This window comes from Protopterus annectens, chromosome 1.part2 (genome assembly GCF_019279795.1).
Source record: "Protopterus annectens isolate FY-2018-M chromosome 1.part2, PAN1.0, whole genome shotgun sequence".
Classification (NCBI taxonomy): Eukaryota; Metazoa; Chordata; order Ceratodontiformes; family Protopteridae; genus Protopterus; species Protopterus annectens.
In genome coordinates this window covers 546,137,432-546,150,916 of record NC_056727.1, presented here as the reverse complement: position 1 = coordinate 546,150,916, position 13,485 = coordinate 546,137,432, and the positions used below count along the sequence as shown (strand labels likewise).

The following is a 13,485-nucleotide window of genomic DNA, read 5'->3' as shown; positions in this document are numbered from 1 at the left end:
AGTGAGCTAGAAACATAAAAAAATGAATAAATTTATCATTAATAAATGACAAATTGCACTCAAATAGAAAATAAAAATTAGGGTAGACCAATGAGATAAAACAAGCAAACTAGATCATTAAGACAGTAAATAAAACAACCTACTACACACATAAAATAATGAATACTGTAAAATAACATGAGGAAGATACCAAAGATAATGGTACAACTCAGGGTACCTGAAATTAAAACACAGAAGATTTGGCCTGTAAAACAATAATCTATAAATAAATGGTGCTGGTTAGGAAGCACCACTTCTAAATGCATAATTTTAATCTGAACAAGAAAACTCCAACTTTATGAGACTGGGGTATTAAATAATGTAAAGCACCAACTACAAAGTCAACTCTAAAGAAAATTAATAACAGAAGACTTACTGTCACATAGGCATGAAGCTGTGATAGGATGGATTGCAGATTGATTTAGTGCGGGTCCAGCAACTGTAGAAAGCCAATGCCATCACTTATATCATCTATAAATTGTAAATGGTTAGGTTCAATCACTAAAGTTATGCTGCAGAAGCAGGACTTCAGATCCCAGAGTATTTGAATAAACATGCAAAGACAAGCTGGGACACTGAAGCCAGATATTGAACAGTGTACAGCAACAGCAGTCAAGACTACAAAAAGGGATAAGCAATATCTAGGAGTAAAAGCATTACAAAATGTCCAACAGTATGATCAAAGGAACACATAACTCTTGATAAAGCCTAGAGAAACTTAGGGGTAGCAGACATAATCCCAGTTGCCAAGGAAAGAAGGAAATGGAATTAAAACAACCCTTGGGATACACTAAAGTCAGGCCAAGTAAGTTGGTAATGTAGCTACCGTAGACTGGAACAATACAGCTTTCAAAAAAAAAAAACAACTAACCTTAGCTGTAGCAAATAGGCACATAAGTCCAACCTACTACCACAAATGATTTTGTAATGAGCAACGGTATAGTCCCTCAATCCACTTTGTTGCAAGCTAATTAATACTTGAGGAGTGATTGCCTTCAAGGACATAAAGTACATACACACTGCTGCTTTCAATAATACCTAACACTTGCCATACCCAAATAGGTTTTACACAGTGCATCTGCTGATCAGAGTGACAATCCCAGCAGCCCCAAGATTTCAGCCACCATAAACTTGAGCCCAGTTACTGTCGATTAATATGTGTGTAGAGCTTTAAGAAGCTTTCTTGGGGCTTGCACAAGTGTATAAATACTAAGCATGTGCGAGCCTAACTGCCATTTTGTTGTTAGCTGTTGAGATATAATCATGTATGTCTGTGTAGTCTGTCAGTTAATCAGTTTGTTTATATTTTGTAATGCTGCTACCCATCCTGATGTGTTGCTGTGTAATAACACATAAAAACAAACTACCCCACCTGTCAGTCTCTCAGTAACCACAATCCAACTTTTCTCCTTCAGCACAAACTTAAATCTACCAACCCACCCTCACTGCTAAAAACCCATTCCTGGAAAAACTTCCCTCAGAGCAATTCTCAGAAACCCTAAAATCATGTAACTGGGCCCCCCTCAAAACCCTCCTCCTGGATAATGCGGTTGAATACTTTAACTCCACATTCCTATGGATACTAAAACAATTAGCCCCTCTCAAAACAATTAGGGTTCACAATAACCCTGCCCCCTTGGCTAGAGAAAATCGCAAAAACCTTACTAAAGGATACGGATAAAGCTTGGAAAATGTGGCAACAATAAAAAAACACCCGAAACTAGGCAAACCTTTTCTGAACTTAGAAATAAAGCAAAAAAAAAAAACAGGTCAAGATGGACAAACAAAATCACTATATTTCCTTACAAAGGAAATGCAGTAACAACCCACAGAAAGTCTGGGCTGCAGTGAACAACATCCTCCAGCCCGGTAAAGCCACTACACTGCCACCAAACATGAAAGACACAGACCTTGACATAGCCTCAAACTTCAACAATTGTTTTACCGCCTCCATACTGAAACTCATAAAAATGATATATCACCCTCAACCCAACCACAAACCCCAAAATCCCAAACTAACTCCACCCCCTTTTCACTCAAACCAGTACCAATGTCAACCATTCAAAAACTCTTAGCAAAACTCAAACCAACCACTCTCGCTGCTGACAATCTACCATCCGAATATCTCTAAATTGCATCCAAAGCCATTGCCTTCCCCATCTCCCTGCTAATTAATAGCTCTATTACTGAGTGCATCATTCCATCCTTGTGGAAAACCTCATATATCATCCCCCTCCAGAAGGGCGGCCCCTCTACTGGCCTCTTCAACTACTGTCCCATTGCAGTGTTATCACCCCTATCAAAGATTCTAGAAAGATGTATCCATCACCAGCTCCTTAACCACCTCGTATCCAAAAGTCTACTATCTAAAACCCAACATGGATTTAGACCGCCACTGCCCTAATTAACTTCTCTAATACCATAAACCCATACAGGAACCAAGGGAAACTTGTCTCTGCCATCTTCCTAGATTTATCAAAGGTGTTTGATACAGTTTCCCACAACAAACTTCTTGCCTGCCTCTCTGAATTCAACCTCAGTAATCCCTCCCTGCACTGGTTTAACAGTTACCTAAACCACTGCTCACAATCTGTCAAATGGGTCAACTCCCTATCCCCCCCACTCCCCGTCACATGTGGCATCCCCCAAGGCTCAATCCTAGGCATCCTTCTCTTTAATATATTTACAAACTCCACCTAGCAACCACTAAAGCTGAAATTGTAAAATATGTGGATGATACAACCCTAATCTGCTCGGCACCCAACACCCATCTTCTAAAAAGTAAAGCCCAAGAATCATTCATTGAGATAGAGAACTGGCTAAACCATCACCAACTGATACTAAACCCCCCAAAAAACACAGTTATTATACCATGACCCCCCATTAATATTCCAAAACGTGCACGCTGATTGGCCAGCGTGCGTTATCATCGACTTATACTAATGGAAAAAAGTCCGGTCGCCCGGACTTTTTCCATTAGTATAAGTCTCTTTTAAAACACTGTCTCGCTATGTTAAAAGAGTTTAACATAGAGACACAGGTGTAAGAAAAGCAACGGAGATCTCCGTTGCTTTTTTTAAAGCTGTCTCGCTATGTTAAACTCCTTTAACATAGCGACACAGTGTATAAAAAGCAACGGAGATCTTGCTTTCTCCGTTGCTTTTGTCCACAACTCTGATGTACTGCGTAGGCATGTGCAGTACATCAGAACTGCCGCGGATACCAGACAGCTGCGGAAGGGCAGCAAAGAGGCATTATACAATGCCATTATTTAAGAAAAGTAATTATTTCTTTTCTTAAATAATGTCATAGTATAATAGCAATAACCTACTTCTGGGTGTGGGTAATGCAGGATTTACCCACGGTTGTCTTTGTTTGGTCCCGAGGGCGAAGCCCTCGAGACCAAACCACGCCAACCGTGGGTAAATCCCACATTACTCACACCCAGGAGTGGGTTATTGCTATAATATTATTCCACCCAACTAACCCCAATGATCTCACTTTCTCCATTCTCTCAGCCAACAATACCCTCATCATCCCAGTACCAGAGGCCAAACTGTTAGGTGTTACTATTGATCAACAACTTAAATAAATAGACAAATATCCTAAACCATCTCTAAAGTCCACAAAAAGCTAGAATGCCTCTGTCGTCGCAAACAGTTCTTAACCTCAAAGTGTAGAACTACCATATCCAGAACTCATCTATTATCAACATTACTGTATGCCTCCCCAGTTCTAAGTAACATTAATAAATCCAACCTGAGCAAACTCTCCACATGCTACAACAAGATAGCTAGGTTCACAGACAGTGCTAAATCAGAGTCCCACCACTGCCAATCCCTACATAAACTACACTGGTTAGAATTTCCAAACTTACTAAGCTACCACCAACTCAACATAGCTCATCAAATTCTATATCACCCTAAGAAAACTCCTGCCCTAGCTTGCATGTTAAATTTCTACAACTCCAACAGGGAACTATGATCCAGTAACAAAGCCCTGATTGAAGTCAATCCATACAAGAACAGCTCTGGAGAAGCCCTAGTCTCTCATGAGGTCGCAAAAGCATGGAACACCCTCCCTCCTGACCTCAGGCTGCAAAATTGCACAACCACATTCAAAGACCTCCTTAAATCTCACCTTTATGCTATCCCTCTTTGCAACTGCAATACCCCCCCTGAATTGTCACCACACTGTAGAAGGGGACCCCTTGGGCCTCTGATGCCTACTTCTCACTATCTTCTTAGACCACCTATGTGCATTGTATAACTTTTTAAATATTGTAAATATGTACCTACTCTGAGTACCTTATGTTCATATATTGTACAAATACTGTAAGATATGTGATCTGCTGAATGAGCTATGAGATTGTATTTCATTTGACTGTTTGCATTTAACTGTCTCTGTCTTTTACATGTTAACATTCTATCTCTTGTTATCCGATTACTATTACTGTATTCAGCTGTCATGCCTGCCTAAAATGTCAGTATTCTACTTAATGTTAATCTTTAATCTTTAACAACCTATATAATTCAACTGCAACTTCTTGGAGCTTTTTTCCCCAGGACTCTGCTGAAAATGGGCACTAGCTGTCCAGTCAGACTATCCTGATAAAACAAATGTTAAATAAATAAATAAATAAATAAATAAATAAATAAATAAATATTACAGTAGATGATCTTCTAGTAGGAGGTAATGATGAAGCCAAGCATGACAAAAACCTCAAGAAAGTTCTGGAAAGAGCAAGCAAGTAAATCTTAAGCTGAAGCCTCAAAAGTGCAAGTTCAGCTTATGAGAAGCTACTTATGTTGGTCATTTGTTTACCAGTTCAAGCTTATGATCAGACCCTTCCAGGCAAGCAGCTATACTTGAGATGCAAGCTCCAGACAATGTTCAAGCCCTTCAATGTTTTCCTGGCATGGTTAACTTTCTAGGCAAGTTCATTCCAGTCTTAGGCCAACTAGCAGCGCCACTCAGAGAGCTGACATGTAAAGATGTATTCTGGTCATGGTTGGAACAGCACCAAAGAGCATTTGATGTCCTGAAACAGAGAATTGCCAGTTCACCAACTCTCATATACTATGATGTTCACAAACCAGTTACTGTTTCCTGTGATGCTTTGAAATTTGGTCTTGGTGCAGTCATTCTTCAAGAGGGTCAACCTGTTGCCAGTGCATCCAGATCTCTAACCCATACTGAAATGCAGTATGCTCAGACAGAGAAAGAGCACTTAGCAATTGTGTTTGCATATTTGAAGTTCCATGATTATATTTATGGTCGACCTATCCAGATCAGAAAACAGACCAGCAACCTCTATTTCCTATTTTGAGAAAGCCTAATTATTCAGCTCCAGCCAGATTTCAACGTATGATGCTGAGATTGCAAAAGTATAATTTCAATCTTGTCTATACGAAAGGCAAACTTCTTTATCTTGCTGATACATTATCCAGATCACCCAGAAACACCACAGAACAGCATGAGAATGAGCAATTTGATCTTGAAGTCATAGAAATGAGAAATGTTTCTTCCACAGTTCTTGATGAGCTTAAAGTCATACAGCCTCTGATCCAGTTTTACAAAAGCTCAACCACTTTATCAATCAATGATGGCCATCAAATAAGCGCTTATATTACGTTATTGAAAGATGAAAATAGCGAACGCTATTTCATCAAACCTAAAATATCTAAACCACATAATATTGAACATTCAGAACAGCAAATGTTTTCCTTGGGAAAAAATTTGCTATTCCGAAACACATACACACAACACAAGCACACCTAAAAAACATCAATACACACACATACACTTATAATCCTACAACTAACCCTACACTAAACTATGCATACACTACTATCTATCCACTTACCTTTACCCAAACCCTAAGGTCCGTTACTATTGCACACTCACCTAATCCGTGCCCTAACCCTAACTCAATTAACCTGCCCCTAACCCTAATTCACCTAAGCCGCGTCCTAACCCTAACTCACCTAACCCGCACCCTAATCCTAACAACCACACAATCGCACACTTACCTGAACCTGACCCGTAAATTTCCACCACAGCACTGAAAATAGAGAAGCCACAGAACCGGCCAACCAAATTCATTCCCTAGGAAAGAATTTGGTGTTCTGCAGCTTTGCTATTTTTAGCGTTAAACTCAAAAGCAATTCGATATTAGAACATTCAAAGTTTTAAAACTTCGATGTTCTGATATAGACCCATCAGATAAACCTTAAGAAGTGCAACCTTATTTTCCTTACAGAGATGAGATTTTGTCTGACAATGGTATTATTATGAAAGGCCCAAAAGTAATTGTTCCAAAGTTCTTGCAACCAGAGTATATTGCTATCTTGCATCGTGGCCACCCAGGAACTGATTATACTAAAAGGAAAGCAAGAGGACTAGTATTCTGACCTTCTATGCCACAAGACATTGAGAAAGTACTTTCATCTTGTTCTGTATTTAATAGTACAAAGCCACATCAACAGAAGTAATCACTTCAGCTAAACCAGATTCCTGAACTACCTTGGTCGACAGTATTCACTGATATTTTTGAAATGAATAGTCAACATTACTTGGAGTTTGCAGACTCTTATTCCCATTGGTTTGAGATTGACCTACTTCCTAATCTAGCATCCTGTCCTGTTACTACTAAGATGAAGCATCATTTTACAGTCCATGGTATTTCACACAAAGTTATTTCTGACAATGGTACACAGTTTACTAGCCAGCAATTCAAAAGATTTGCCAAAGAGTGGGACTTTATCCATGTTACAAGTAGTCCTGAATACCCACAGTCAAATGGTCTGGCAGAACACCTAGCCAGAAGTCGTATTACAATAAGTCCAGCAAACCACTCAATTCATTACATGAAGGAAAGACAGTGAGAATGCAAACATTCAAAGGTTATGATCGGATTGGAGTCATGAAAAGTATTTGTCCAGAGCCGAGATCGTATATTGTGGAATCACAAGGAGTAGAGTTTAGGCAGAAACAGAAACATTTGATGCCGGTGTCTGAGCCTGTACCACAGCACCTAGACTGTGAGAAAGACTCTTTATCTCAAAGTGAGTTGTTCAGAGTTTCAGTTCCAGAAGATGTTCTAGTGAATATCCCTGCTCCTGAAAAGAATCCTGAAATCCATGATATGAGTTCTTCATTGAAGACTGTCCCTGTTGCTAAACCCAGTTCTGATTACTATATTACTAGATCAGGTCGCATTTCAGACCATGTTACAGATGCAAGGCAACTTGGACATGAACATTGTGTTTGTTTCTAATGTCTGTATAATTGCATGTCTTAGTCCAGTGAAATTTCATTGAGGGCAATCTATTTAAGAGGGAGGATGCAGAGGAATATGTTTTAAGAAGCTTTCTAGGGGCTTGCACAAGTGTTTAAATACTGAGCATGTGCAAGCCTGACTGCCATTTTGTAGTTAGCTGTTGAGATGTAAGCATGTATGTCTGTGTAGTCTGTCACTTAACCAGTTCATTTATATTTTGTATTGCTGCTACCCATCCTGATGTGTTTCTGTGTTTGTTTGTTTGTGTCTTTCGGCTTTTCCCGGTTAGGGGTCGCCACAGTGGAACTCCGGTCCGCTAATGATTGGCAGTTGATTTTTATGTACCGGCTTGCCAGGCCTGATGCGCAACCTTCAACAAAGGTACGCCCATTCACGCATGTCTCCATGCAGAAGACACTCTAGCTGAGAATCGAACCGGACAGCGTCTTACTGTGAGACGACAACGCTACCGCAGCACCACCACTGTGGGTATCTGAACTTACCCACTTGTTGTCATCAATACTAGAGAGTGAAGAGCGACAGCTCACCAACAGAAATTGAAGTTTGTCTAAATTTCCATACACACACACACACACACACACACACACACACACACACACACACACACACACACATGCACACACATGCAGAAAAGTGGGTAAATAATAACTTTTCAGTATCTACATCCTGTCCTCCCAATTTACATTAACTGTAACCAGTCAGATTAGCCTGACAAAAATAAGAACACAAATTCCTGCTTAACCTTCAAATAACCCAGTCTTAAATGTTAAAATGGTAGCATTAACCTTCAGCAGTCACACTTCAATAGGGAGATACCAAACAATGGTCAGTCAACCAGATTCAATATATAGTCACACTTCAATCTGGAGATACCAAAAAGTGGTCAGTATAACAAATTCAATATATAGTCACTCTTCAATAAGGAGATACCAAAAAGCAGTCAGTATAACAGCTTCAGTATATAGTCACGCTTCAATATGGAGATACCAAACAGCGGTCAGTATACCGGATTCAGTATAGAGTCACACTTCAATATGGAGATACCAAACAGTAGTTAGTATATGAGATTCAATATATAAGCACACTTCAATAGGGAGATACCAAACAGTGGTCAGTATACCAGATTCAATATATAGTCACACTTCAATAGGGAGATACCAAAAAGTGGTCAGTCTACTGGATTCAATATATAGTCACACTTCAATAGGGAGATACCTAACAGCGGTCTGTATACCAGATTCAATATATAGTCACACTTCAATGGGGAGATACCAAACATCGGTCAGTATACCAGATTCAGTATATAGTCACACTTCAATAGGGAGGTTGGATGCATGGCTAGGCTTAAAAAGGCACTTGTGGTCATTAGCCTAGTTAGCACCTATGTACCTATGAACCTATGAACAGCGGTCAGTTATTAAATTCAATATATAGTCACACTTCAATAAGGGGATACCAAACAGTGGTCAGTATACCACATTCAATATATAATAATATTTTAATAGGGATATACCAAACAGTGGCCAGTCTATCAGATTCAATATATAGTCACACTTCAATAGGGAGATATCAAACAGTGGTCAGTCTACTGGATTCAATATATAGTCACACTTCAATAGGGAGATACCAAACAGTGGTCAGTATACCAGATTAAATATATAGTCACACTTCAATAGGGAGATGTCAAACAGTAGTCAGAATACAAGATTCAATATATAGTCACACTTCAGTGTAGGGAGGTTGGATGCATGGCTAGGCTTAAAAAGGCACTTGTGGTCATTAGCCTTATTAACACCTATGCACCTATGAACCTATGAACAGCAGTCAGTCTACTAAATTCAATATATAGTCACACTTAAATAGGAGATACCAAACAGCAGTTAGTCTACCGGATTCAATATATAGTCACACTTCAATAGGGAGATACCAAACAGTGGTCAGTATACCGGATTCAATATATAATCATACTTGAATAGGGAGATACCAAACAGTGGTCAGTCTATCAGATTCAATATATAGTCACACTTCAATAGAGGGATACCAAACAGTGGTCAGTATACCAGATTCAATATATAGTCACACTTCAATAGGGAGATACCAAACAGTGGTCTGTATACAACATTCAATATATAGTCATAATTTAATAGGGAGATACCAAACAGCGGTCAGTCTACAGGATTCAATATATAGTCACACTTCAATAGGGCGATACCAAAAAGTGGTCAGTATACTGGATTCAAAATATAGTCACACTTCAATAGGGAGATACCAAAAAGCAGTCCATATACCAGATTCAATATATAGTCACACTTCAATCTGGAGATGCCAAAAAGTGGTCAGTATAACAGATTCAATATATAGTCATTCTTCAATAAGGAGATACCAAACATCAGTCAGTATAACAGCTTCAGTATATAGTCACACTTCAATATGGAGAGCGGTCAGTATACCAGATTCAGTATATAGTCACACTTCAATATGGAGATACCAAACAGCGGTTAGTATACCAGATTCGATATATAGTCACACTTCAATAAGGAGATACCAAACAGCAGTCAGTATAACAGATTCAGTATATAGTCACACTTCAATATGGAGAAACAGTGGTCAGTATACCAAATTCAATACATAGTCACACTTCAATATGGAGTTACCAAACAGTGGTCAGTATACCAGATTAAATATATAGTTACACTTCAATAGGGATATACCAAACAGTGGTCAGTCTACCGGATTCAATATATAGTCACACTTCAATAGGGAGATACCAAAAAAGTGGTCAGTATACCAGATTCAATATATAGTCACACTTCAATCTGGAGATGCCAAAAAGTGGTCAGTAAAACAGATTCAATATATAGTCATTCTTCAATAAGGAGATACCAAACAGCAGTCAGTATACCAGATTCAGTATATAGTCACACTTCAATATGGAGATACCAAACAGTGGTCAGTATACTAGATTCAATATATAGTCACACTTCAATAGGGAGATACCAAACATCAGTCAGTATACCAGATTCAATATATAGTCACACTTCAATAGGGAGGTTGGATGCATGACTAGGCTTAAAAAGGCACTTGTGGTCATTAGCCTAGTTAACACCTATGTACCTATGAACCTATGAACAGCAGTCAGTCTACTGGATTTAATATATAGTCACACTTCAATAGGGAGATACCAAACAGTGGTCAGTATACCAGATTCAATATATAGTCACACTTCAATATGGAGATACCAAACAGTGGTCAGTATACCAGATTCAATATATAGTCACACTTCAATAGGGAGATACCAAACAGTGGTCAGTATAACAGATTCAATATATAGTCACACTTCAATAGGGAGATACCAAACAATGGTCAGTATACCACATTCAATATATAATCATACTTCAATAGGGAGATACCAAAAAAGTGGTCAGTATAGCAGATTCAATATATAGTCACACTTCAATCTGGAGATGCCAAAAAGTGGTCAGTATAAAAGATTCAATATATAGTCATTCTTCAATAAGGAGATACCAAACATCGGTCAGTATACCAGATTCAATATATAGTCACACTTCAATCTGGAGATGCCAAAAAGTGGTCAGTATAACAGATTCAATATATAGTCATTCTTCAATAAGGAGATACCAAACAGCAGTTAGTATACCAGATTCAATATATAGTCACAATTCAATAGGGAGATACCAAACAGCGGTCAGTATACCAGATTAAATATATAATCACACTTCAATAGCGAGATGCCAAACAGAGGTCAGTATACCAGATTCAATATATAGTCACACTTCAATAGGGAGATACCAAACAGCGGTCAGTATACCAGATTAAATATATAATCACACTTCAATAGCGAGATGCCAAACAGAGGTCAGTATACCAGATTCAATATATAGTCACACTTCAACAGGGAGATACCAAACAGCGGTCGGTATACCAGATTCAATATATAGTCAGACTTCACTAGGGAGATACCTAACAGCAGTCAGTATACCAGATTCAATATATAGTCCCACTTCAGTAGGGAGGTTGGATGCATGGTTAGGCTTGAAAAGGCACTTGTGGTCATTAGCCTTGTTAACACCTATGTACCTATGAACAGTGGTCAGTCTTCTAAATTCAATATAGCAGTCGTAAAGTAAACCCTTCATTAATTTAAACGACTGCTACTGTTTAAATAAATGAGTACCTCCATTAATGCTGAATTGCCTATACTGAATGGATGCTGGCAATGCATTGCTAGCACTCCACTTCTGCCTGATCGGCATGATGGTCATGTCCCCTAATAGCTTGCACCCAGAGCAGCTGCACCCTTCATGCCACTCTAGCTATTTTTCTTTCAACATTGACACCCATTTAAAATAGAATAGAACAACTTTTCACTTGAAGTAAATAAAATAAAACATTCAGTTTGAAAAGTAAATATGTAAACAGGAATAATCTTGTATATGATATTTCAAAAAAAGTTATGTAGAGTCAGATGATATAAATCAAACTGTATTAGTTAGTCTCAAGCCTAACTGAGTTTACCTAAATATAGGCTGTGCCCTTTTCAGCCACTAGCTTTCAAGATCAGAAAATAATCTACAAAGTTCTTCCAGGCATTGCAGGCTGTCTGCCTGTGTATGTTTCAACAGAAAATCAAACAACTCTCTTAGGTAACAGCCTCTCTTAATCTTTTTAATGATTTCCTGCTGGCTTCTTTTTTGAATTTGGGAGGATGCATTCTTGTTTCCAGAGTTGCACACTTCTGGGGGGAGGGTGTTACAGATAAGGTAATATCCTTTTTCCTATATTCTTTCTTTCCCCATGTTTGCCAACCATTGTCTTCCCCAACTGTACAGTACTTAATCCTGTTCATATTAGCTTAATATTGTACTGTGCAGTTAGTGTCAGTGAAAACACAATGTGAAATCAGCCTTAGAAACTGCACATACAAGATGGTCTGCGCAATATGAATGCCTGAGTTGTCCGCTACTGTTGTCATATACTGTAAATAGTCTAGTGAAATAAAGTTTGACGAGATAATTTACAGTTGCGTGGAAAGCAGGGACAGTAGAAAACTATGTCTCAGATTCATCTACTGCCAGGAACAATGAGAAGCCAAGTTAGCACAGTTTAACCAAGTGGCCCACCAATAATGAAACAAGTTTCCTCCCACCACTGTTTAGTAATGTAAGAAATCCAGTGTAGTAATATTCAAAGTGGAAATCTTTGCAGTGTAAAACAATATGGATGATGAACAACCAATGCCTTGAATTGGACAACTTAGGGTAGCCACGGTGGTGCAGCGGTTAGCGTTGCCATCTCACATCAAGAGGTTCTCCGGTTCGATTCTTGGCTGGGGTGCCTTCTGTGCGGAGTCTGCATGTCCTCCACATCCCAAAGACATGCTGTAGGTGGATTGGACACTCTAAACTGGCCCTAGGTGTAAGTGTGTGCATGTGTGCCTTCTGTGAAAGTTGGGAACTGGCAACTCGACACTGTAAAACTCCACTGCCAATGTGATCCGCTGTGGCGACCCCTAACCGGGAAAAAGCTGAAAGAAGAAGAAGAAGAAGACCTTGAATTGGACAACTTAGGTATGCTGCAGGCCTGTAGCTACTTGCATGTACATTCCCAGCAATGTTATTGTAAAGTGTTCTACTACCAGTGAGAATATATTACAGGCCACCTTTACCACACTGACATTTAGTGCAAATATTATTTGCAGTGGATATATTTTGTTCCATATCAATACTTACCAATGAGAACCTCTAGGAGAATACCTAGCTCACCTTTCTCAGTTAACATGTATGAATCATGGACACATCCAGGATATCTCACAATGACATTTGTGATTATAAGTGTTAGTTAATCAAGTAGCAGATGACTGAATGATATCCCTTCCTATTGACATATGCCATCTTCTTTAGGCTTGGTAGGACCTTAATATCAGTATGGATACAATATACCATGCCCTGCATCACTGAGAGACCTACAGACCTTAGGAATATTTTCACAGTGGTATGACATTTTTTGAGAATAGCAGGGGATGCTACAAACTTACCCTTGTGCCACAATATGCAGGTGGAGACTGCTTTTGGAATTATGGAAGTGATTGACTGGTAGGTACTAACAGTGACAGCAGCAGGCCG

At 39.0% G+C, this 13,485-nt stretch overlaps 1 long non-coding RNA gene across 1 annotated transcript in view; it reads right to left on the bottom strand.

Annotated features, from left to right (window-relative positions):
- Positions 1-421: 421 nt before the first annotated feature.
- LOC122792474 overlaps positions 422-13,485 on the bottom strand; it is a 148,273-nt gene continuing 135,209 nt past the window's right edge. The window contains exon 3 of the long non-coding RNA XR_006363317.1: positions 422-510. This is a non-coding gene — a long non-coding RNA (uncharacterized LOC122792474). The remainder of the gene's footprint in view (positions 511-13,485) is intronic.